Raw genomic sequence first — 24,092 nt, forward strand, 5'->3', positions numbered from 1 at the left:
TTTTTCATTTGACTGTTTTTTGAAGCATGATTTCTATTTGAAACGCCTTCCATTTTGCTGTACATATTTAATAACATTCATTAACTATTTGTGAATGAGTAGAAAAAGACAGCAATTTTGCCATTGAATTTTTACATTTTCAGTTTGTCTCCATGCACCAGTATAATTCTGACCCTGTGCTTCTAGAATAGGTCATGGTCGCACATAAAACACAATTTGCATGCATAATGTTACATCAAGTTTTATTTTTTATGAGATGCAAACAATTGGAGCAAAAAAGAGACAAAAATTTAGAGAAAATATTTTATTGATTGTTAAAAGTGAGACCATTTGTCCCAAAATGTGCTGAAACATGTCAGAATGACATGGGCATTTCACATTTTTTAAACTATGATTACCTACTTGTTAAGTTTTTGTTTATTAAATATCGTTATGGTCTATTGATGTATGAGGTGAAAACTATGAAAGTAGACTTACCAGCAAATCCGTTTCTAGATATATTTCATGACAGCACTGTAGAAGGTTGATTCCCTACCCTAATAGGGACAGAGAACACAAAGAGGTGAAATAGTCCCTCCTCATTGACTGTCCAAAGGATTTTTCTAGTGCCAAAAGAACAACAGACATATGGACAAAAATCTGTTTGATGTTCCTAGAGTTCTTTTTTGAGAGGACAAATTCAGATTCACTCCAAAGACTCTCAGGAAATTTTTCAAAACCACATTACATGAAGATAAAATTTCTTGAAATTAAATGTTGATGTCAGAAGTGGGATTTGAACCCACGCCTCCAGGGGAAACTGCAACCTAAACGCAGCGCCTTAGACCACTCTGCCATCTTGACTTCGATATGCAATTGGAACTTAACTCCTTCCATGCTAGTCAGCAGAAATGTTACCATTCCTTGTGATTAAAAACTTGTCACACCACCCCAAAAAAGTCAATAAATAACATTTTTTATATGCGTACTTTTCGTCTGCATTAATTTTTAAACCTCCATTTATTTTGTTTGGATATTAGAAATGTTAGATTTCTCACAAATGCGGTGATGCACCACATTTCTTCAGAAACTACTGTTTGGCCACACAGCAGGGCTTTGAAAGGAAGAGCCCTATTTGGGTTTTGCAATGCAGATTTTGCAGGAATACCTTGCAGATGAAATTTGCAGAGTACCAAAACAGCAGAAAACCTCCCAAAGTGACCACATTTTAGAAATTATTTTGCACAATGAGTTAATCAACACCTGCAATTACTATTGTCAGCCTATAGGTGTTTTCACTCTGAACCATCCAGCATTGCAAGTATGCCAGTTTAGTGCCCAGCTTTTGCTTGCAGAGACAAGCAACCCATACATTTTTAAGTGGGCTCTACTCACTGGAGCAATGTCAAATATGTAGATGCTTTGTCTCACCATTAAAGTAGAAACCTCCTATATTTCAAATTAAAGATGACGGACCTGTGTGGAGCTTGTGTTTTTTGCCTTTTTGACTTTGTCCACAGTATATTTTTTAAGGACATTTGTCTCAGTAATGCCTCAGTGTTTCAAAGTCAAACAAGCTGACTAATCATTCAGCTAGTGTCTGATAAGTGCTGTCTGTTTCAGCTATCAGGTTACCTTTTAATCCTCTTACAGCTAAGTCAATCTGAAATAAAACAAAATAGAGGAAAAATTACTAAAAAACATTCATGTGTTCAAAAGGAAAAAGTTACCGTTTCTCAAATTTTTAACATTTTGTTTTCTGTAGATAGTTAAGATTTTTAGGCCTTTTGATCATGATCAGTCCATGTGCTTTGTTTAATATCTCCTTAAAATGTAAACGGTGAAGAAAAAGCATTTTGCCGAAACCCGGGATTGGACCAGGGACCTTTAGATCTTCAGTCTAACGCTCTCCCAACTGAGCTATTTCGGCCATATCTATACATTTTCTGGGGGGTTTGACACTCTGCAAATGTCAAGTGTCACACCTGGAGGGATATATTATAATTTTTCATTTGACTGTTTTTTGAAGCATGATTTCTATTTGAAACGCCTTCCATTTTGCTGTACATATTTAATAACATTCATTAACTATTTGTGAATGAGTAGAAAAAGACAGCAATTTTGCCATTGAATTTTTACATTTTCAGTTTGTCTCCATGCACCAGTATAATTCTGACCCTGTGCTTCTAGAATAGGTCATGGTCGCACATAAAACACAATTTGCATGCATAATGTTACATCAAGTTTTATTTTTTATGAGATGCAAACAATTGGAGCAAAAAAGAGACAAAAATTTAGAGAAAATATTTTATTGATTGTTAAAAGTGAGACCATTTGTCCCAAAATGTGCTGAAACATGTCAGAATGACATGGGCATTTCACATTTTTTAAACTATGATTACCTACTTGTTAAGTTTTTGTTTATTAAATATCGTTATGGTCTATTGATGTATGAGGTGAAAACTATGAAAGTAGACTTACCAGCAAATCCGTTTCTAGATATATTTCATGACAGCACTGTAGAAGGTTGATTCCCTACCCTAATAGGGACAGAGAACACAAAGAGGTGAAATAGTCCCTCCTCATTGACTGTCCAAAGGATTTTTCTAGTGCCAAAAGAACAACAGACATATGCACAAAAAATCTGTTTGATGTTCCTAGAGTTCTTTTTTGAGAGGACAAATTCAGATTCACTCCAAAGACTCTCAGGAAATTTTTCAAAACCACATTACATGATGATAAAGTTTCTTGAAATTAAATGTTGATGTCAGAAGTGGGATTTGAACCCACGCCTCCAGGGGAAACTGCAACCTAAACGCAGCGCCTTAGACCACTCGGCCATCTTGACTTCGATATGCAATTGGAACTTAACTCCTTCCATGCTAGTCAGCAGAAATGTTACCATTCCTTGTGATTAAAAACTTGTCACACCACCCCAAAAAAGTCAATAAATAACATTTTTTATATGCGTACTTTTCGTCTGCATTAATTTTTAAACCTCCATTTATTTTGTTTGGATATTAGAAATGTTAGATTTCTCACAAATGCGGTGATGCACCACATTTCTTCAGAAACTACTGTTTGGCCACACAGCAGGGCTTTGAAAGGAAGAGCCCTATTTGGGTTTTGCAATGCAGATTTTGCAGGAATACCTTGCAGATGAAATTTGCAGAGTACCAAAACAGCAGAAAACCTCCCAAAGTGACCACATTTTAGAAATTATTTTGCACAATGAGTTAATCAACACCTGCAATTACTATTGTCAGCCTATAGGTGTTTTCACTCTGAGCCATCCAGCATTGCAAGTATGCCAGTTTAGTGCCCAGCTTTTGCTTGCAGAGACAAGCAACCCATACATTTTTAAGTGGGCTCTACTCACTGGAGCAATGTCAAATATGTAGATGCTTTGTCTCACCATTAAAGTAGAAACCTCCTATATTTCAAATTAAAGATGACGGACCTGTGTGGAGCTTGTGTTTTTTGCCTTTTTGACTTTGTCCACAGTATATTTTTTAAGGACATTTGTCTCAGTAATGCCTCAGTGTTTCAAAGTCAAACAAGCTGACTAATCATTCAGCTAGTGTCTGATAAGTGCTGTCTGTTTCAGCTATCAGGTTACCTTTTAATCCTCTTACAGCTAAGTCAATCTGAAATAAAACAAAATAGAGGAAAAATTACTAAAAAACATTCATGTGTTCAAAAGGAAAAAGTTACCGTTTCTCAAATTTTTAACATTTTGTTTTCTGTAGATAGTTAAGATTTTTAGGCCTTTTGATCATGATCAGTCCATGTGCTTTGTTTAATATCTCCTTAAAATGTAAACGGTGAAGAAAAAGCATTTTGCCGAAACCCGGGATTGGACCAGGGACCTTTAGATCTTCAGTCTAACGCTCTCCCAACTGAGCTATTTCGGCCATATCTATACATTTTCTGGGGGGTTTGACACTCTGCAAATGTCAAGTGTCACACCTGGAGGGATATATTATAATTTTTCATTTGACTGTTTTTTGAAGCATGATTTCTATTTGAAACGCCTTCCATTTTGCTGTACATATTTAATAACATTCATTAACTATTTGTGAATGAGTAGAAAAAGACAGCAATTTTGCCATTGAATTTTTACATTTTCAGTTTGTCTCCATGCACCAGTATAATTCTGACCCTGTGCTTCTAGAATAGGTCATGGTCGCACATAAAACACAATTTGCATGCATAATGTTACATCAAGTTTTATTTTTTATGAGATGCAAACAATTGGAGCAAAAAAGAGACAAAAATTTAGAGAAAATATTTTATTGATTGTTAAAAGTGAGACCATTTGTCCCAAAATGTGCTGAAACATGTCAGAATGACATGGGCATTTCACATTTTTTAAACTATGATTACCTACTTGTTAAGTTTTTGTTTATTAAATATCGTTATGGTCTATTGATGTATGAGGTGAAAACTATGAAAGTAGACTTACCAGCAAATCCGTTTCTAGATATATTTCATGACAGCACTGTAGAAGGTTGATTCCCTACCCTAATAGGGACAGAGAACACAAAGAGGTGAAATAGTCCCTCCTCATTGACTGTCCAAAGGATTTTTCTAGTGCCAAAAGAACAACAGACATATGCACAAAAAATCTGTTTGATGTTCCTAGAGTTCTTTTTTGAGAGGACAAATTCAGATTCACTCCAAAGACTCTCAGGAAATTTTTCAAAACCACATTACATGATGATAAAGTTTCTTGAAATTAAATGTTGATGTCAGAAGTGGGATTTGAACCCACGCCTCCAGGGGAAACTGCAACCTAAACGCAGCGCCTTAGACCACTCGGCCATCTTGACTTCGATATGCAATTGGAACTTAACTCCTTCCATGCTAGTCAGCAGAAATGTTACCATTCCTTGTGATTAAAAACTTGTCACACCACCCCAAAAAAGTCAATAAATAACATTTTTTATATGCGTACTTTTCGTCTGCATTAATTTTTAAACCTCCATTTATTTTGTTTGGATATTAGAAATGTTAGATTTCTCACAAATGCGGTGATGCACCACATTTCTTCAGAAACTACTGTTTGGCCACACAGCAGGGCTTTGAAAGGAAGAGCCCTATTTGGGTTTTGCAATGCAGATTTTGCAGGAATACCTTGCAGATGAAATTTGCAGAGTACCAAAACAGCAGAAAACCTCCCAAAGTGACCACATTTTAGAAATTATTTTGCACAATGAGTTAATCAACACCTGCAATTACTATTGTCAGCCTATAGGTGTTTTCACTCTGAACCATCCAGCATTGCAAGTATGCCAGTTTAGTGCCCAGCTTTTGCTTGCAGAGACAAGCAACCCATACATTTTTAAGTGGGCTCTACTCACTGGAGCAATGTCAAATATGTAGATGCTTTGTCTCACCATTAAAGTAGAAACCTCCTATATTTCAAATTAAAGATGACGGACCTGTGTGGAGCTTGTGTTTTTTGCCTTTTTGACTTTGTCCACAGCATATTTTTTAAGGACATTTGTCTCAGTAATGCCTCAGTGTTTCAAAGTCAAACAAGCTGACTATAATCATTCAGCTAGTGTCTGATAAGTGCTGTCTGTTTCAGCTATCAGGTTACCTTTTAATCCTCTTACAGCTAAGTCAATCTGAAATAAAACAAAATAGAGGAAAAATTACTAAAAAACATTCATGTGTTCAAAAGGAAAAAGTTACCGTTTCTCAAATTTTTAACATTTTGTTTTCTGTAGATAGTTAAGATTTTTAGGCCTTTTGATCATGATCAGTCCATGTGCTTTGTTTAATATCTCCTTAAAATGTAAACGGTGAAGAAAAAGCATTTTGCCGAAACCCGGGATTGGACTAGGGACCTTTAGATCTTCAGTCTAACGCTCTCCCAACTGAGCTATTTCGGCCATATCTATACATTTTCTGGGGGGTTTGACACTCTGCAAATGTCAAGTGTCACACCTGGAGGGATATATTATAATTTTTCATTTGACTGTTTTTTGAAGCATGATTTCTATTTGAAACGCCTTCCATTTTGCTGTACATATTTAATAACATTCATTAACTATTTGTGAATGAGTAGAAAAAGACAGCAATTTTGCCATTGAATTTTTACATTTTCAGTTTGTCTCCATGCACCAGTATAATTCTGACCCTGTGCTTCTAGAATAGGTCATGGTCGCACATAAAACACAATTTGCATGCATAATGTTACATCAAGTTTTATTTTTTATGAGATGCAAACAATTGGAGCAAAAAAGAGACAAAAATTTAGAGAAAATATTTTATTGATTGTTAAAAGTGAGACCATTTGTCCCAAAATGTGCTGAAACATGTCAGAATGACATGGGCATTTCACATTTTTTAAACTATGATTACCTACTTGTTAAGTTTTTGTTTATTAAATATCGTTATGGTCTATTGATGTGTGAGGTGAAAACTATGAAAGTAGACTTACCAGCAAATCCGTTTCTAGATATATTTCATGACAGCACTGTAGAAGGTTGATTCCCTACCCTAATAGGGACAGAGAACACAAAGAGGTGAAATAGTCCCTCCTCATTGACTGTCCAAAGGATTTTTCTAGTGCCAAAAGAACAACAGACATATGCACAAAAAATCTGTTTGATGTTCCTAGAGTTCTTTTTTGAGAGGACAAATTCAGATTCACTCCAAAGACTCTCAGGAAATTTTTCAAAACCACATTACATGAAGATAAAGTTTCTTGAAATTAAATGTTGATGTCAGAAGTGGGATTTGAACCCACGCCTCCAGGGGAAACTGCAACCTAAACGCAGCGCCTTAGACCACTCGGCCATCTTGACTTCGATATGCAATTGGAACTTAACTCCTTCCATGCTAGTCAGCAGAAATGTTACCATTCCTTGTGATTAAAAACTTGTCACACCACCCCAAAAAAGTCAATAAATAACATTTTTTATATGCGTACTTTTCGTCTGCATTAATTTTTAAACCTCCATTTATTTTGTTTGGATATTAGAAATGTTAGATTTCTCACAAATGCGGTGATGCACCACATTTCTTCAGAAACTACTGTTTGGCCACACAGCAGGGCTTTGAAAGGAAGAGCCCTATTTGGGTTTTGCAATGCAGATTTTGCAGGAATACCTTGCAGATGAAATTTGCAGAGTACCAAAACAGCAGAAAACCTCCCAAAGTGACCACATTTTAGAAATTATTTTGCACAATGAGTTAATCAACACCTGCAATTACTATTGTCAGCCTATAGGTGTTTTCACTCTGAACCATCCAGCATTGCAAGTATGCCAGTTTAGTGCCCAGCTTTTACTTGCAGAGACAAGCAACCCATACATTTTTAAGTGGGCTCTACTCACTGGAGCAATGTCAAATATGTAGATGCTTTGTCTCACCATTAAAGTAGAAACCTCCTATATTTCAAATTAAAGATGACGGACCTGTGTGGAGCTTGTGTTTTTTGCCTTTTTGACTTTGTCCACAGCATATTTTTTAAGGACATTTGTCTCAGTAATGCCTCAGTGTTTCAAAGTCAAACAAGCTGACTATAATCATTCAGCTAGTGTCTGATAAGTGCTGTCTGTTTCAGCTATCAGGTTACCTTTTAATCCTCTTACAGCTAAGTCAATCTGAAATAAAACAAAATAGAGGAAAAATTACTAAAAAACATTCATGTGTTCAAAAGGAAAAAGTTACCGTTTCTCAAATTTTTAACATTTTGTTTTCTGTAGATAGTTAAGATTTTTAGGCCTTTTGATCATGATCAGTCCATGTGCTTTGTTTAATATCTCCTTAAAATGTAAGCGGTGAAGAAAAAGCATTTTGCCGAAACCCAGGATTGGACCAGGGACCTTTAGATCTTCAGTCTAACGCTCTCCCAACTGAGCTATTTCGGCCATATCTATACATTTTCTGGGGGGTTTGACACTCTGCAAATGTCAAGTGTCACACCTGGAGGGATATATTATAATTTTTCATTTGACTGTTTTTTGAAGCATGATTTCTATTTGAAACGCCTTCCATTTTGCTGTACATATTTAATAACATTCATTAACTATTTGTGAATGAGTAGAAAAAGACAGCAATTTTGCCATTGAATTTTTACATTTTCAGTTTGTCTCCATGCACCAGTATAATTCTGACCCTGTGCTTCTAGAATAGGTCATGGTCGCACATAAAACACAATTTGCATGCATAATGTTACATCAAGTTTTATTTTTTATGAGATACAAACAATTGGAGCAAAAAAGAGACAAAAATTTAGAGAAAATATTTTATTGATTGTTAAAAGTGAGACCATTTGTCCCAAAATGTGCTGAAACATGTCAGAATGACATGGGCATTTCACATTTTTTAAACTATGATTACCTACTTGTTAAGTTTTTGTTTATTAAATATCGTTATGGTCTATTGATGTGTGAGGTGAAAACTATGAAAGTAGACTTACCAGCAAATCCGTTTCTAGATATATTTCATGACAGCACTGTAGAAGGTTGATTCCCTACCCTAATAGGGACAGAGAACACAAAGAGGTGAAATAGTCCCTCCTCATTGACTGTCCAAAGGATTTTTCTAGTGCCAAAAGATTTTTCTAGTGCCAAAAGAACAACAGACATATGCACAAAAAATCTGTTTGATGTTCCTAGAGTTCTTTTTTGAGAGGACAAATTCAGATTCACTCCAAAGACTCTCAGGAAATTTTTCAAAACCACATTACATGAAGATAAAGTTTCTTGAAATTAAATGTTGATGTCAGAAGTGGGATTTGAACCCACGCCTCCAGGGGAAACTGCAACCTAAACGCAGCGCCTTAGACCACTCTGCCATCTTGACTTCGATATGCAATTGGAACTTAACTCCTTCCATGCTAGTCAGCAGAAATGTTACCATTCCTTGTGATTAAAAACTTGTCACACCACCCCAAAAAAGTCAATAAATAACATTTTTTATATGCGTACTTTTCGTCTGCATTAATTTTTAAACCTCCATTTATTTTGTTTGGATATTAGAAATGTTAGATTTCTCACAAAAGCGGTGATGCACCACATTTCTTCAGAAACTACTGTTTGGCCACACAGCAGGGCTTTGAAAGGAAGAGCCCTATTTGGGTTTTGCAATGCAGATTTTGCAGGAATACCTTGCAGATGAAATTTGCAGAGTACCAAAACAGCAGAAAACCTCCCAAAGTGACCACATTTTAGAAATTATTTTGCACAATGAGTTAATCAACACCTGCAATTACTATTGTCAGCCTATAGGTGTTTTCACTCTGAACCATCCAGCATTGCAAGTATGCCAGTTTAGTGCCCAGCTTTTGCTTGCAGAGACAAGCAACCCATACATTTTTAAGTGGGCTCTACTCACTGGAGCAATGTCAAATATGTAGATGCTTTGTCTCACCATTAAAGTAGAAACCTCCTATATTTCAAATTAAAGATGACGGACCTGTGTGGAGCTTGTGTTTTTTGCCTTTTTGACTTTGTCCACAGCATATTTTTTAAGGACATTTGTCTCAGTAATGCCTCAGTGTTTCAAAGTCAAACAAGCTGACTATAATCATTCAGCTAGTGTCTGATAAGTGCTGTCTGTTTCAGCTATCAGGTTACCTTTTAATCCTCTTACAGCTAAGTCAATCTGAAATAAAACAAAATAGAGGAAAAATTACTAAAAAACATTCATGTGTTCAAAAGGAAAAAGTTACCGTTTCTCAAATTTTTAACATTTTGTTTTCTGTAGATAGTTAAGATTTTTAGGCCTTTTGATCATGATCAGTCCATGTGCTTTGTTTAATATCTCCTTAAAATGTAAACGGTGAAGAAAAAGCATTTTGCCGAAACCCAGGATTGGACCAGGGACCTTTAGATCTTCAGTCTAACGCTCTCCCAACTGAGCTATTTCGGCCATATCTATACATTTTCTGGGGGGTTTGACACTCTGCAAATGTCAAGTGTCACACCTGGAGGGATATATTATAATTTTTCATTTGACTGTTTTTTGAAGCATGATTTCTATTTGAAACGCCTTCCATTTTGCTGTACATATTTAATAACATTCATTAACTATTTGTGAATGAGTAGAAAAAGACAGCAATTTTGCCATTGAATTTTTACATTTTCAGTTTGTCTCCATGCACCAGTATAATTCTGACCCTGTGCTTCTAGAATAGGTCATGGTCGCACATAAAACACAATTTGCATGCATAATGTTACATCAAGTTTTATTTTTTATGAGATGCAAACAATTGGAGCAAAAAAGAGACAAAATTTTAGAGAAAATATTTTATTGATTGTTAAAAGTGAGACCATTTGTCCCAAAATGTGCTGAAACATGTCAGAATGACATGGGCATTTCACATTTTTTAAACTATGATTACCTACTTGTTAAGTTTTTGTTTATTAAATATCGTTATGGTCTATTGATGTATGAGGTGAAAACTATGAAAGTAGACTTACCAGCAAATCCGTTTCTAGATATATTTCATGACAGCACTGTAGAAGGTTGATTCCCTACCCTAATAGGGACAGAGAACACAAAGAGGTGAAATAGTCCCTCCTCATTGACTGTCCAAAGGATTTTTCTAGTGCCAAAAGAACAACAGACATATGCACAAAAAATCTGTTTGATGTTCCTAGAGTTCTTTTTTGAGAGGACAAATTCAGATTCACTCCAAAGACTCTCAGGAAATTTTTCAAAACCACATTACATGAAGATAAAGTTTCTTGAAATTAAATGTTGATGTCAGAAGTGGGATTTGAACCCACGCCTCAAGGGGAAACTGCAACCTAAACGCAGCGCATTAGACCACTCAGCCATCTTGACTTCGATATGCAATTGGAACTTAACTCCTTCCATGCTAGTCAGCAGAAATGTTACCATTCCTTGTGATTAAAAACTTGTCACACCACCCCAAAAAAGTCAATAAATAACATTTTTTATATGCGTACTTTTCGTCTGCATTAATTTTTAAACCTCCATTTATTTTGTTTGGATATTAGAAATGTTAGATTTCTCACAAATGCGGTGATGCACCACATTTCTTCAGAAACTACTGTTTGGCCACACAGCAGGGCTTTGAAAGGAAGAGCCCTATTTGGGTTTTGCAATGCAGATTTTGCAGGAATACCTTGCAGATGAAATTTGCAGAGTACCAAAACAGCAGAAAACCTCCCAAAGTGACCACATTTTAGAAATTATTTTGCACAATGAGTTAATCAACACCTGCAATTACTATTGTCAGCCTATAGGTGTTTTCACTCTGAACCATCCAGCATTGCAAGTATGCCAGTTTAGTGCCCAGCTTTTGCTTGCAGAGACAAGCAACCCATACATTTTTAAGTGGGCTCTACTCACTGGAGCAATGTCAAATATGTAGATGCTTTGTCTCACCATTAAAGTAGAAACCTCCTATATTTCAAATTAAAGATGACGGACCTGTGTGGAGCTTGTGTTTTTTGCCTTTTTGACTTTGTCCACAGCATATTTTTTAAGGACATTTGTCTCAGTAATGCCTCAGTGTTTCAAAGTCAAACAAGCTGACTATAATCATTCAGCTAGTGTCTGATAAGTGCTGTCTGTTTCAGCTATCAGGTTACCTTTTAATCCTCTTACAGCTAAGTCAATCTGAAATAAAACAAAATAGAGGAAAAATTACTAAAAAACATTCATGTGTTCAAAAGGAAAAAGTTACCGTTTCTCAAATTTTTAACATTTTGTTTTCTGTAGATAGTTAAGATTTTTAGGCCTTTTGATCATGATCAGTCCATGTGCTTTGTTTAATATCTCCTTAAAATGTAAACGGTGAAGAAAAAGCATTTTGCCGAAACCCGGGATTGGACTAGGGACCTTTAGATGTTCAGTCTAACGCTCTCCCAACTGAGCTATTTCGGCCATATCTATACATTTTCTGGGGGGTTTGACACTCTGCAAATGTCAAGTGTCACACCTGGAGGGATATATTATAATTTTTCATTTGACTGTTTTTTGAAGCATGATTTCTATTTGAAACGCCTTCCATTTTGCTGTACATATTTAATAACATTCATTAACTATTTGTGAATGAGTAGAAAAAGACAGCAATTTTGCCATTGAATTTTTACATTTTCAGTTTGTCTCCATGCACCAGTATAATTCTGACCCTGTGCTTCTAGAATAGGTCATGGTCGCACATAAAACACAATTTGCATGCATAATGTTACATCAAGTTTTATTTTTTATGAGATGCAAACAATTGGAGCAAAAAAGAGACAAAAATTTAGAGAAAATATTTTATTGATTGTTAAAAGTGAGACCATTTGTCCCAAAATGTGCTGAAACATGTCAGAATGACATGGGCATTTCACATTTTTTAAACTATGATTACCTACTTGTTAAGTTTTTGTTTATTAAATATCGTTATGGTCTATTGATGTGTGAGGTGAAAACTATGAAAGTAGACTTACCAGCAAATCCGTTTCTAGATATATTTCATGACAGCACTGTAGAAGGTTGATTCCCTACCCTAATAGGGACAGAGAACACAAAGAGGTGAAATAGTCCCTCCTCATTGACTGTCCAAAGGATTTTTCTAGTGCCAAAAGAACAACAGACATATGCACAAAAAATCTGTTTGATGTTCCTAGAGTTCTTTTTTGAGAGGACAAATTCAGATTCACTCCAAAGACTCTCAGGAAATTTTTCAAAACCACATTACATGCCTCCAGGGGAGACTGCGACCTAAACGCAGCGCCTTAGACCACTCGGCCATCCTGACTTCGATATGCAATTGGAACTTAACTCCTTCCATGCTAGTCAGCAGAAATGTTACCATTCCTTGTGATTAAAAACTTGTCACACCACCCCAAAAAAGTCAATAAATAACATTTTTTATATGCGTACTTTTCGTCTGCATTAATTTTTAAACCTCCATTTATTTTGTTTGGATATTAGAAATGTTAGATTTCTCACAAATGCGGTGATGCACCACATTTCTTCAGAAACTACTGTTTGGCCACACAGCAGGGCTTTGAAAGGAAGAGCCCTATTTGGGTTTTGCAATGCAGATTTTGCAGGAATACCTTGCAGATGAAATTTGCAGAGTACCAAAACAGCAGAAAACCTCCCAAAGTGACCACATTTTAGAAATTATTTTGCACAATGAGTTAATCAACACCTGCAATTACTATTGTCAGCCTATAGGTGTTTTCACTCTGAACCATCCAGCATTGCAAGTATGCCAGTTTAGTGCCCAGCTTTTGCTTGCAGAGACAAGCAACCCATACATTTTTAAGTGGGCTCTACTCACTGGAGCAATGTCAAATATGTAGATGCTTTGTCTCACCATTAAAGTAGAAACCTCCTATATTTCAAATTAAAGATGACGGACCTGTGTGGAGCTTGTGTTTTTTGCCTTTTTGACTTTGTCCACAGCATATTTTTTAAGGACATTTGTCTCAGTAATGCCTCAGTGTTTCAAAGTCAAACAAGCTGACTATAATCATTCAGCTAGTGTCTGATAAGTGCTGTCTGTTTCAGCTATCAGGTTACCTTTTAATCCTCTTACAGCTAAGTCAATCTGAAATAAAACAAAATAGAGGAAAAATTACTAAAAAACATTCATGTGTTCAAAAGGAAAAAGTTACCGTTTCTCAAATTTTTAACATTTTGTTTTCTGTAGATAGTTAAGATTTTTAGGCCTTTTGATCATGATCAGTCCATGTGCTTTGTTTAATATCTCCTTAAAATGTAAACGGTGAAGAAAAAGCATTTTGCCAAAACCCAGGATTGGACCAGGGACCTTTAGATCTTCAGTCTAACGCTCTCCCAACTGAGATATTTCGGCCATATCTATACATTTTCTGGGGGGTTTGACACTCTGCAAATGTAAAGTGTCACACCTGGAGGGATATATTATAATTTTTCATTTGACTGTTTTTTGAAGCATGATTTCTATTTGAAACGCCTTCCATTTTGCTGTACATATTTAATAACATTCATTAACTATTTGTGAATGAGTAGAAAAAGACAGCAATTTTGCCATTGAATTTTTACATTTTCAGTTTGTCTCCATGCACCAGTATAATTCTGACCCTGTGCTTCTAGAATAGGTCATGGTCGCACATAAAACACAATTTGCATGCATAATGTTACATCAAGTTTTATTTTTTATGAGATGCAAACAATTGGAGCAAAAAAGAGACAAAAATTTAGAGAAAATATTTTATTGATTGTTAAAAGTGAGACCATTTGTCCCAAAATGTGCTGAAACATGTCAGAATGACATGGGCATTTCACATTTTTTAAACTATGATTACCTACTTGTTAAGTTTTTGTTTATTAAATATCGTTATGGTCTATTGATGTGTGAGGTGAAAACTATGAAAGTAGACTTACCAGAAAATCCGTTTCTAGATATATTTCATGACAGCACTGTAGAAGGTTGATTCCCTACCCTAATAGGGACAGAGAACACAAAGAGGTGAAATAGTCCCTCCTCATTGACTGTCCAAAGGATTTTTCTAGTGCCAAAAGAACAACAGACATATGCACAAAAAATCTGTTTGATGTTCCTAGAGTTCTTTTTTGAGAGGACAAATTCAGATTCACTCCAAAGACTCTCGGGAAATTTTTCAAAACCACATTACATGAAGATAAAGTTTCTTGAAATTAAATGTTGATGTCAGAAGTGGGATTTGAACACACGCCTCCAGGAGAGACTGCGACCTGAACGCAGCGCCTTAGACCGCTCGGCCATCCTGACTTCGATATGAAATTGGAACTTAACTCCTTCCATGCTAGTCAGCAGAAATGTTACCATTCCTTGTGATTAAAAACTTGTCACACCACCCCAAAAAAGTCAATAAATAACATTTTTTATATGCGTACTTTTCGTCTGCATTAATTTTTAAACCTCCATTTATTTTGTTTGGATATTAGAAATGTTAGATTTCTCACAAATGCGGTGATGCACCACATTTCTTCAGAAACTACTGTTTGGCCACACAGCAGGGCTTTGAAAGGAAGAGCCCTATTTGGGTTTTGCAATGCAGATTTTGCAGGAATACCTTGCAGATGAAATTTGCAGAGTACCAAAACAGCAGAAAACCTCCCAAAGTGACCACATTTTAGAAATTATTTTGCACAATGAGTTAATCAACACCTGCAATTACTATTGTCAGCCTATAGGTGATTTCACTCTGAACCATCCAGCATTGCAAGTATGCCAGTTTAGTGCCCAGCTTTTGCTTGCAGAGACAAGCAACCCATACATTTTTAAGTGGGCTCTACTCACTGGAGCAATGTCAAATATGTAGATGCTTTGTCTCACCATTAAAGTAGAAACCTCCTATATTTCAAATTAAAGATGACGGACCTGTGTGGAGCTTGTGTTTTTTGCCTTTTTGACTTTGTCCACAGCATATTTTTTAAGGACATTTGTCTCAGTAATGCCTCAGTGTTTCAAAGTCAAACAAGCTGACTATAATCATTCAGCTAGTGTCTGATAAGTGCTGTCTGTTTCAGCTATCAGGTTACCTTTTAATCCTCTTACAGCTAAGTCAATCTGAAATAAAACAAAATAGAGGAAAAATTACTAAAAAACATTCATGTGTTCAAAAGGAAAAAGTTACCGTTTCTCAAATTTTTAACATTTTGTTTTCTGTAGATAGTTAAGATTTTTAGGCCTTTTGATCATGATCAGTCCATGTGCTTTGTTTAATATCTCCTTAAAATGTAAACGGTGAAGAAAAAGCATTTTGCCGAAACCCGGGATTGGACTAGGGACCTTTAGATGTTCAGTCTAACGCTCTCCCAACTGAGCTATTTCGGCCATATCTATACATTTTCTGGGGGGTTTGACACTCTGCAAATGTCAAGTGTCACACCTGGAGGGATATATTATAATTTTTCATTTGACTGTTTTTTGAAGCATGATTTCTATTTGAAACGCCTTCCATTTTGCTGTACATATTTAATAACATTCATTGACTATTTGTGAATGAGTAGAAAAAGACAGCAATTTTGCCATTGAATTTTTACATTTTCAGTTTGTCTCCATGCACCAGTATAATTCTGACCCTGTGCTTCTAGAATAGGTCATGGTCGCACATAAAACACAATTTGCATGCATAATGTTACATCAAGTTTTATTTTTTATGAGATGCAAACAATTGGAGCAAAAAAGAGACAAAAATTTAGAGAAAATATTTTATTGATTGTTAAAAGTGAGACCATTTGTCCCAAAATGTGCTGAAACATGTCAGAATGACATGGGCATTTCACATTTTTTAAACTATGATTACCTACTTGTTAAGTTTTTGTTAATTAAGTATCGTTATGGTCTATTGATGTATGAGGTGAAAACTATGAAAGTAGACTTACCAGCAAATCCGTTTCTAGATATATTTCATGACAGCACTGTAGAAGGTTGATTCCCTACCCTAATAGGGACAGAGAACACAAAGAGGTGAAATAGTCCCTCCTCATTGACTGTCCAAAGGATTTTTCTAGTGCCAAAAGAACAACAGACATATGCACAAAAAATCTGTTTGATGTTCCTAGAGTTCTTTTTTGAGAGGACAAATTCAGATTCACTCCAAAGACTCTCAGGAAATTTTTCAAAACCACATTACATGCCTCCAGGGGAGACTGCGACCTGAACGCAGCGCCTTAGACCGCTCGGCCATCCTGACTTCGATATGCAATTGGAACTTAACTCCTTCCATGCTAGTCAGCAGAAATGTTACCATTCCTTGTGATTAAAAACTTGTCACACCACCCCAAAAAAGTCAATAAATAACATTTTTTATATGCGTACTTTTCGTCTGCATTAATTTTTAAACCTACATTTATTTTGTTTGGATATTAGAAATGTTAGATTTCTCACAAATGCGGTGATGCACATCTCCTTAAAATGTAAATGGTGAAGAAAAAGCATTTTGCCAAAACCCGGGACCTTTAGATCTTCAGTCTAATGCTCTCCCAACTGAGCTATTTCGGCCATATCTATACATTTTCTGGGGGGTATGACACTCTGCAAATGTCAAGTGTCACACCTGGAGGGATATATTATAATTTTTCATTTGACTGTTTTTTGAAGCATGATTTCTATTTGAAACGCCTTCCATTTTGCTGTACATATTTAATAACATTCATTAACTATTTGTGAATGAGTAGAAAAAGACAGCAATTTTGCCATTGAATTTTTACATTTTCAGTTTGTCTCCATGCACCAGTATAATTCTGACCCTGTGCTTCTAGAATAGGTCATGGTCGCACATAAAACACAATTTGCATGCATAATGTTACATCAAGTTTTATTTTTTATGAGATGCAAACAATTGGAGCAAAAAAGAGACAAAAATTTAGAGAAAATATTTTATTGATTGTTAAAAGTGAGACCATTTGTCCCAAAATGTGCTGAAACATGTCAGAATGACATGGGCATTTCACATTTTTTAAACTATGATTACCTACTTGTTAAGTTTTTGTTAATTAAGTATCGTTATGGTCTATTGATGTATGAGGTGAAAACTATGAAAGTAGACTTACCAGCAAATCCGTTTCTAGATATATTTCATGACAGCACTGTAGAAGGTTGATTCCCTACCCTAATAGGGACAGAGAACACAAAGAGGTGAAATAGTCCCTCCTCATTGACTGTCCAAAGGATTTTTCTAGTGCCAAAAGAACAACAGACATATGCACAAAAAATATGTTTGATGTTCCTAGAGTTCTTTTTTGAGAGGACAAATTCAGATTCACTCCAAAGACTCTCAGGAAATTTTTCAAAACCACATTACATGCCTCCAGGGGAGACTGCGACCTGAACGCAGCGCCTTAGACCGCTCGGCCATCCTGACTTCGATATGCAATTGGAACTTAACTCCTTCCATGCTAGTCAGCAGAAATGTTACCATTCCTTGTGATTAAAAACTTGTCACACCACCCCAAAAAAGTCAATAAATAACATTTTTTATATGCGTACTTTTCGTCTGCATTAATTTTTAAACCTCCATTTATTTTGTTTGGATATTAGAAATGTTAGATTTCTCACAAATGCGGTGATGCACATCTCCTTAAAATGTAAATGGTGAAGAAAAAGCATTTTGCCAAAACCCGGGACCTTTAGATCTTCAGTCTAATGCTCTCCCAACTGAGCTATTTCGGCCATATCTATACATTTTCTGGGGGGTATGACACTCTGCAAATGTCAAGTGTCACACCTGGAGGGATATATTATAATTTTTCATTTGACTGTTTTTTGAAGCATGATTTCTATTTGAAACGCCTTCCATTTTGCTGTACATATTTAATAACATTCATTAACTATTTGTGAATGAGTAGAAAAAGACAGCAATTTTGCCATTGAATTTTTACATTTTCAGTTTGTCTCCATGCACCAGTATAATTCTGACCCTGTGCTTCTAGAATAGGTCATGGTCGCACATAAAACACAATTTGCATGCATAATGTTACATCAAGTTTTATTTTTTATGAGATGCAAACAATTGGAGCAAAAAAGAGACAAAAATTTAGAGAAAATATTTTATTGATTGTTAAAAGTGAGACCATTTGTCCCAAAATGTGCTGAAACATGTCAGAATGACATGGGCATTTCACATTTTTTAAACTATGATTACCTACTTGTTAAGTTTTTGTTTATTAAGTATCGTTATGGTCTATTGATGTATGAGGTGAAAACTATGAAAGTAGACTTACCAGCAAATCCGTTTCTAGATATATTTCATGACAGCACTGTAGAAGGTTGATTCCCTACCCTAATAGGGACAGAGAACACAAAGAGGTGAAATAGTCCCTCCTCATTGACTGTCCAAAGGATTTTTCTAGTGCCAAAAGAACAACAGACATATGCACAAAAAATGTGTTTGATGTTCCTAGAGTTGTTTTTTGAGAGGACAAATTCAGATTCACTCCAAAGACTCTCAGGAAATTTTTCAAAACCACATTACTAAGTTTTGTTTGACCTCATCTAATCAATAAATGAAGATAAAGTTTCTTGAAATTAAATGTTGATGTCAGAAGTGGGATTTGAACCCACTCCTCCAGGGGAGACTGCGACCTGAACGTTGCGCCTTAGACCGCGACCTGAACGTTGCGCCTTAGACCGCTCGGCCATCCTGACTTTGATATGCAATTGGAACTTAACTCCTTCCATGCTAGTCAGCAGAAATGTTACCATTCCTTGTGATTACAAACTTGTCACACCACCCCAAAAAAGTCAATAAATAACATTTTTTATATGCGTACTTTTCGTCTGCATTAATTTTTAAACCTCCATTTATTTTGTTTGGATATTAGAAATGTTAGATTTCTCACAAATACGGTGATGCACCACATTTCTTCAGAAACTACTGTTTGGCCACACAGCAGGGCTTTGAAAGGAAGAGCCCTATTTGGGTTTTGCAATGCAGATTTTGCAGGAATACCTTGCAGATGAAATTTGCAGAGTACCAAAATAGCAGAAAACCTCCCAAAGTGACCACATTTTAGAAATTATTTTGCACAATGAGTTAATCAACACCTGCAATTACTATTGTCAGCCTATAGGTGTTTTCACTCTGAACCATCCAGCATTGCAAGTATGCCAGTTTAGTGCCCAGCTTTTGCTTGCAGAGGCAAGCAACCCATACATTTTTAAGTGGGCTCTACTCACTGGAGCAATGTCAAATATGTAGATGCTTTGTCTCACCATTAAAGTAGAAACCTCCTATATTTCAAATTAAAGATGACGGACCTGTGTGGAGCTTGTGTTTTTTGCCTTTTTGACTTTGTCCACAGCATATTTTTTAAGGACATTTGTCTCAGTAATGCCTCAGTGTTTCAAAGTCAAACAAGCTGACTATAATCATTCAGCTAGTGTCTGATAAGTGCTGTCTGTTTCAGCTATCAGGTTACCTTTTAATCCTCTTACAGCTAAGTCAATCTGAAATAAAACAAAATAGAGGAAAAATTACTAAAAAACATTCATGTGTTCAAAAGGAAAAAGTTACCGTTTCTCAAATTTTTAACATTTTGTTTTCTGTAGATAGTTAAGATTTTTAGGCCTTTTGATCATGATCAGTCCATGTGCTTTGTTTAATATCTCCTTAAAATGTAAATGGTGAAGAAAAAGCATTTTGCCGAAACCCGGGACCTTTAGATCTTCAGTCTAACGCTCTCCCAACTGAGCTATTTCGGCCATATCTATACATTTTCTGGGGGGTTTGACACTCTGCAAATGTCAAGTGTCACACCTGGAGGGATATATTATAATTTTTCATTTGACTGTTTTTTGAAGCATGATTTCTATTTGAAACGCCTTCCATTTTGCTGTACATATTTAATAACATTCATTAACTATTTGTGAATGAGTAGAAAAAGACAGCAATTTTGCCATTGAATTTTTACATTTTCAGTTTGTCTCCATGCACCAGTATAATTCTGACCCTGTGCTTCTAGAATAGGTCATGGTCGCACATAAAACACAATTTGCATGCATAATGTTACATCAAGTTTTATTTTTTATGAGATGCAAACAATTGGAGCAAAAAAGAGACAAAAATTTAGAGAAAATATTTTATTGATTGTTAAAAGTGAGACCATTTGTCCCAAAATGTGCTGAAACATGTCAGAATGACATGGGCATTTCACATTTTTTAAACTATGATTACCTACTTGTTAAGTTTTTGTTTATTAAGTATCGTTATGGTCTATTGATGTATGAGGTGAAAACTATGAAAGTAGACTTACCAGCAAATCCGTTTCTAGATATATTTCATGACAGCACTGTAGAAGGTTGATTCCCTACCCTAATAGGGACAGAGAACACAAAGAGGTGAAATAGTCCCTCCTCATTGACTGTCCAAAGGATTTTTCTAGTGCCAAAAGAACAACAGACATATGCACAAAAAATGTGTTTGATGTTCCTAGAGTTCTTTTTTGAGAGGACAAATTCAGATTCACTCCAAAGACTCTCAGGAAATTTTTCAAAACCACATTACTAAGTTTTGTTTGACCTCATCTAATCAATAAATGAAGATAAAGTTTCTTGAAATTAAATGTTGATGTCAGAAGTGGGATTTGAACCCACGCCTCCAGGGGAGACTGCGACCTGAACGCTGCGCCTTAGACCGCTCGGCCATCCTGACTTTGATATGCAATTGGAACTTAACTCCTTCCATGCTAGTCAGCAGAAATGTTACCATTCCTTGTGATTACAAACTTGTCACACCACCCCAAAAAAGTCAATAAATAACATTTTTTATATGCGTACTTTTCGTCTGCATTAATTTTTAAACCTCCATTTATTTTGTTTGGATATTAGAAATGTTAGATTTCTCACAAATACGGTGATGCACCACATTTCTTCAGAAACTACTGTTTGGCCACACAGCAGGGCTTTGAAAGGAAGAGCCCTATTTGGGTTTTGCAATGCAGATTTTGCAGGAATACCTTGCAGATGAAATTTGCAGAGTACCAAAATAGCAGAAAACCTCCCAAAGTGACCACATTTTAGAAATTATTTTGCACAATGAGTTAATCAACACCTGCAATTACTATTGTCAGCCTATAGGTGTTTTCACTCTGAACCATCCAGCATTGCAAGTATGCCAGTTTAGTGCCCAGCTTTTGCTTGCAGAGGCAAGCAACCCATACATTTTTAAGTGGGCTCTACTCACTGGAGCAATGTCAAATATGTAGATGCTTTGTCTCACCATTAAAGTAGAAACCTCCTATATTTCAAATTAAAGATGACGGACCTGTGTGGAGCTTGTGTTTTTTGCCTTTTTGACTTTGTCCACAGCATGTTTTTTAAGGACATTTGTCTCAGTAATGCCTCAGTGTTTCAAAGTCAAACAAGCTGACTATAATCATTCAGCTAGTGTCTGATAAGTGCTGTCTGTTTCAGCTATCAGGTTACCTTTTAATCCTCTTACAGCTAAGTCAATCTGAAATAAAACAAAATAGAGGAAAAATTACTAAAAAACATTCATGTGTTCAAAAGGAAAAAGTTACCGTTTCTCAATTTTTTAACATTTTGTTTTCTGTAGATAGTTAAGATTTTTAGGCCTTTTGATCATGATCAGTCCATGTGCTTTGTTTAATATCTCCTTAAAATGTAAATGGTGAAGAAAAAGCATTTTGCCGAAACCCGGGACCTTTAGATCTTCAGTCTAACGCTCTCCCAACTGAGCTATTTCGGCCATATCTATACATTTTCTGGGGGGTTTGACACTCTGCAAATGTCAAGTGTCACACCTGGAGGGATATATCATAATTTTTCATTTGACTGTTTTTTGAAGCATGATTTCTATTTGAAACGCCTTCCATTTTGCTGTACATATTTAATAACATTCATTAACTATTTGTGAATGAGTAGAAAAAGACAGCAATTTTGCCATTGAATTTTTACATTTTCAGTTTGTCTCCATGCACCAGTATAATTCTGACCCTGTGCTTCTAGAATAGGTCATGGTCGCACATAAAACACAATTTGCATGCATAATGTTACATCAAGTTTTATTTTTTATGAGATGCAAACAATTGGAGCAAAAAAGAGACAAAAATTTAGAGAAAATATTTTATTGATTGTTAAAAGTGAGACCATTTGTCCCAAAATGTGCTGAAACATGTCAGCATGACATGGGCATTTCACATTTTTTAAACTATGATTACCTACTTGTTAAGTTTTTGTTTATTAAGTATCGTTATGGTCTATTGATGTATGAGGTGAAAACTATGAAAGTAGACTTACCAGCAAATCCGTTTCTAGATATATTTCATGACAGTACTGTAGAAGGTTGATTCCCTACCCTAATAGGGACAGAGAACACAAAGAGGTGAAATAGTCCCTCCTCATTGACTGTCCAAAGGATTTTTCTAGTGCCAAAAGAACAACAGACATATGCACAAAAAATCTGTTTGATGTTCCTAGAGTACTTTTTTGAGAGGACAAATTCAGATTCACTCCAAAGACTCTCAGGAAATTTTTCAAAACCACATTACTGAGTTTTGTTTGACCTCATCTAATCAATAAATGAAGATAAAGTTTCTTGAAATTAAATGTTGATGTCAAAAGTGGGATTTGAACACACAACTCCACCTGAATGCAGCGCCTTAGACCGCTCGGCCATCCTGACTTTGATATGCAATTGGAACTTAACTCCTTCCATGCTAGTCAGCAGAAATGTTACCATTCCTTGTGATTAAAAACTTGTCACACCACCCCAAAAAGTCAATAAATAACATTTTTTATATGCGTACTTTTCGTCTGCATTAATTTTTAAACCTCCATTTATTTTGTTTGGATATTAGAAATGTTAGATTTCTCACAAATGCGGTGATGCACCACATTTCTTCAGAAACTACTGTTTGGCCACACAGCAGGGATTTGAAAGGAAGAGCCCTATTTGGGTTTTGCAATGCAGATTTTGCAGGAATACCTTGCAGATGAAATTTGCAGAGTACCAAAACAGCGGAAAACCTCCCAAAGTGACCACATTTTAGAAATTATTTTGCACAATGAGTTAATCAACACCTGCAATTACTATTGTCAGCCTATAGGTGTTTTCACTCTGAACCATCCAGCATTGCAAGTATGCCAGTTTAGTGCCCAGCTTTTGCTTGCAGAGACAAGCAACCCATACATTTTTAAGTGGGCTCTACTCACTGGAGCAATGTCAAATATGTAGATGCTTTGTCTCACCATTAAAGTAGAAACCTCCTATATTTCAAATTGAAGATGACGGACCTGTGTGGAGCTTGTGTTTTTTGCCTTTTTGACTTTGTCCACAGCATATTTTTTAAGGACATTTGTCTCAGTAATGCCTCAGTGTTTCAAAGTCAAACAAGCTGACTATAATCATTCAGCTAGTGTCTGATAAGTGCTGTCTGTTTCAGCTATCAGGTTACCTTTTAATCCTTTTACAGCTAAGTCAATCTGAAATAAAACAAAATAGAGGAAAAATTACTAAAAAACATTCATGTGTTCAAAAGGAAAAAGTTACCGTTTCTCAAATTTTTAACATTTTGTTTTCTGTAGATAGTTAAGATTTTTAGGCCTTTTGATCATGATCAGTCCATGTGCTTTGTTTAATATCTCCTTAAAATGTAAACGGTGAAGAAAAAGCATTTTGCCGAAACCCGGG

The 24,092-nt window shown here is 35.8% G+C and overlaps 7 non-coding genes across 7 annotated transcripts; all 7 read right to left on the bottom strand.

Annotated features, from left to right (window-relative positions):
• Positions 1-760: 760 nt before the first annotated feature.
• TRNAL-UAG (transfer RNA leucine (anticodon UAG)) lies at positions 761-843 on the bottom strand. The gene has a single exon. It is a non-coding gene; the product is annotated as a tRNA-Leu (tRNA).
• Positions 844-1,836: 993 nt separating this feature from the next.
• On the bottom strand, positions 1,837-1,909 carry TRNAF-GAA (transfer RNA phenylalanine (anticodon GAA)). The gene has a single exon. It is a non-coding gene; the product is annotated as a tRNA-Phe (tRNA).
• Positions 1,910-2,744: 835 nt separating this feature from the next.
• Positions 2,745-2,827, bottom strand: TRNAL-UAG (transfer RNA leucine (anticodon UAG)). Its single transcript has one exon. It is a non-coding gene; the product is annotated as a tRNA-Leu (tRNA).
• A 993-nt stretch (positions 2,828-3,820) lies between these two features.
• TRNAF-GAA (transfer RNA phenylalanine (anticodon GAA)) lies at positions 3,821-3,893 on the bottom strand. Its single transcript has one exon. It is a non-coding gene; the product is annotated as a tRNA-Phe (tRNA).
• An 835-nt stretch (positions 3,894-4,728) lies between these two features.
• Positions 4,729-4,811, bottom strand: TRNAL-UAG (transfer RNA leucine (anticodon UAG)). The gene has a single exon. It is a non-coding gene; the product is annotated as a tRNA-Leu (tRNA).
• Positions 4,812-6,714: 1,903 nt separating this feature from the next.
• On the bottom strand, positions 6,715-6,797 carry TRNAL-UAG (transfer RNA leucine (anticodon UAG)). Its single transcript has one exon. It is a non-coding gene; the product is annotated as a tRNA-Leu (tRNA).
• Positions 6,798-8,719: 1,922 nt separating this feature from the next.
• Positions 8,720-8,802, bottom strand: TRNAL-UAG (transfer RNA leucine (anticodon UAG)). Its single transcript has one exon. It is a non-coding gene; the product is annotated as a tRNA-Leu (tRNA).
• Positions 8,803-24,092: the final 15,290 nt, after the last annotated feature.

This window comes from Dendrobates tinctorius, unplaced genomic scaffold (genome assembly GCF_039654945.1).
Source record: "Dendrobates tinctorius isolate UK_male_01 unplaced genomic scaffold, ASM3965494v1 ptg000184l, whole genome shotgun sequence".
Classification (NCBI taxonomy): Eukaryota; Metazoa; Chordata; class Amphibia; order Anura; family Dendrobatidae; genus Dendrobates; species Dendrobates tinctorius.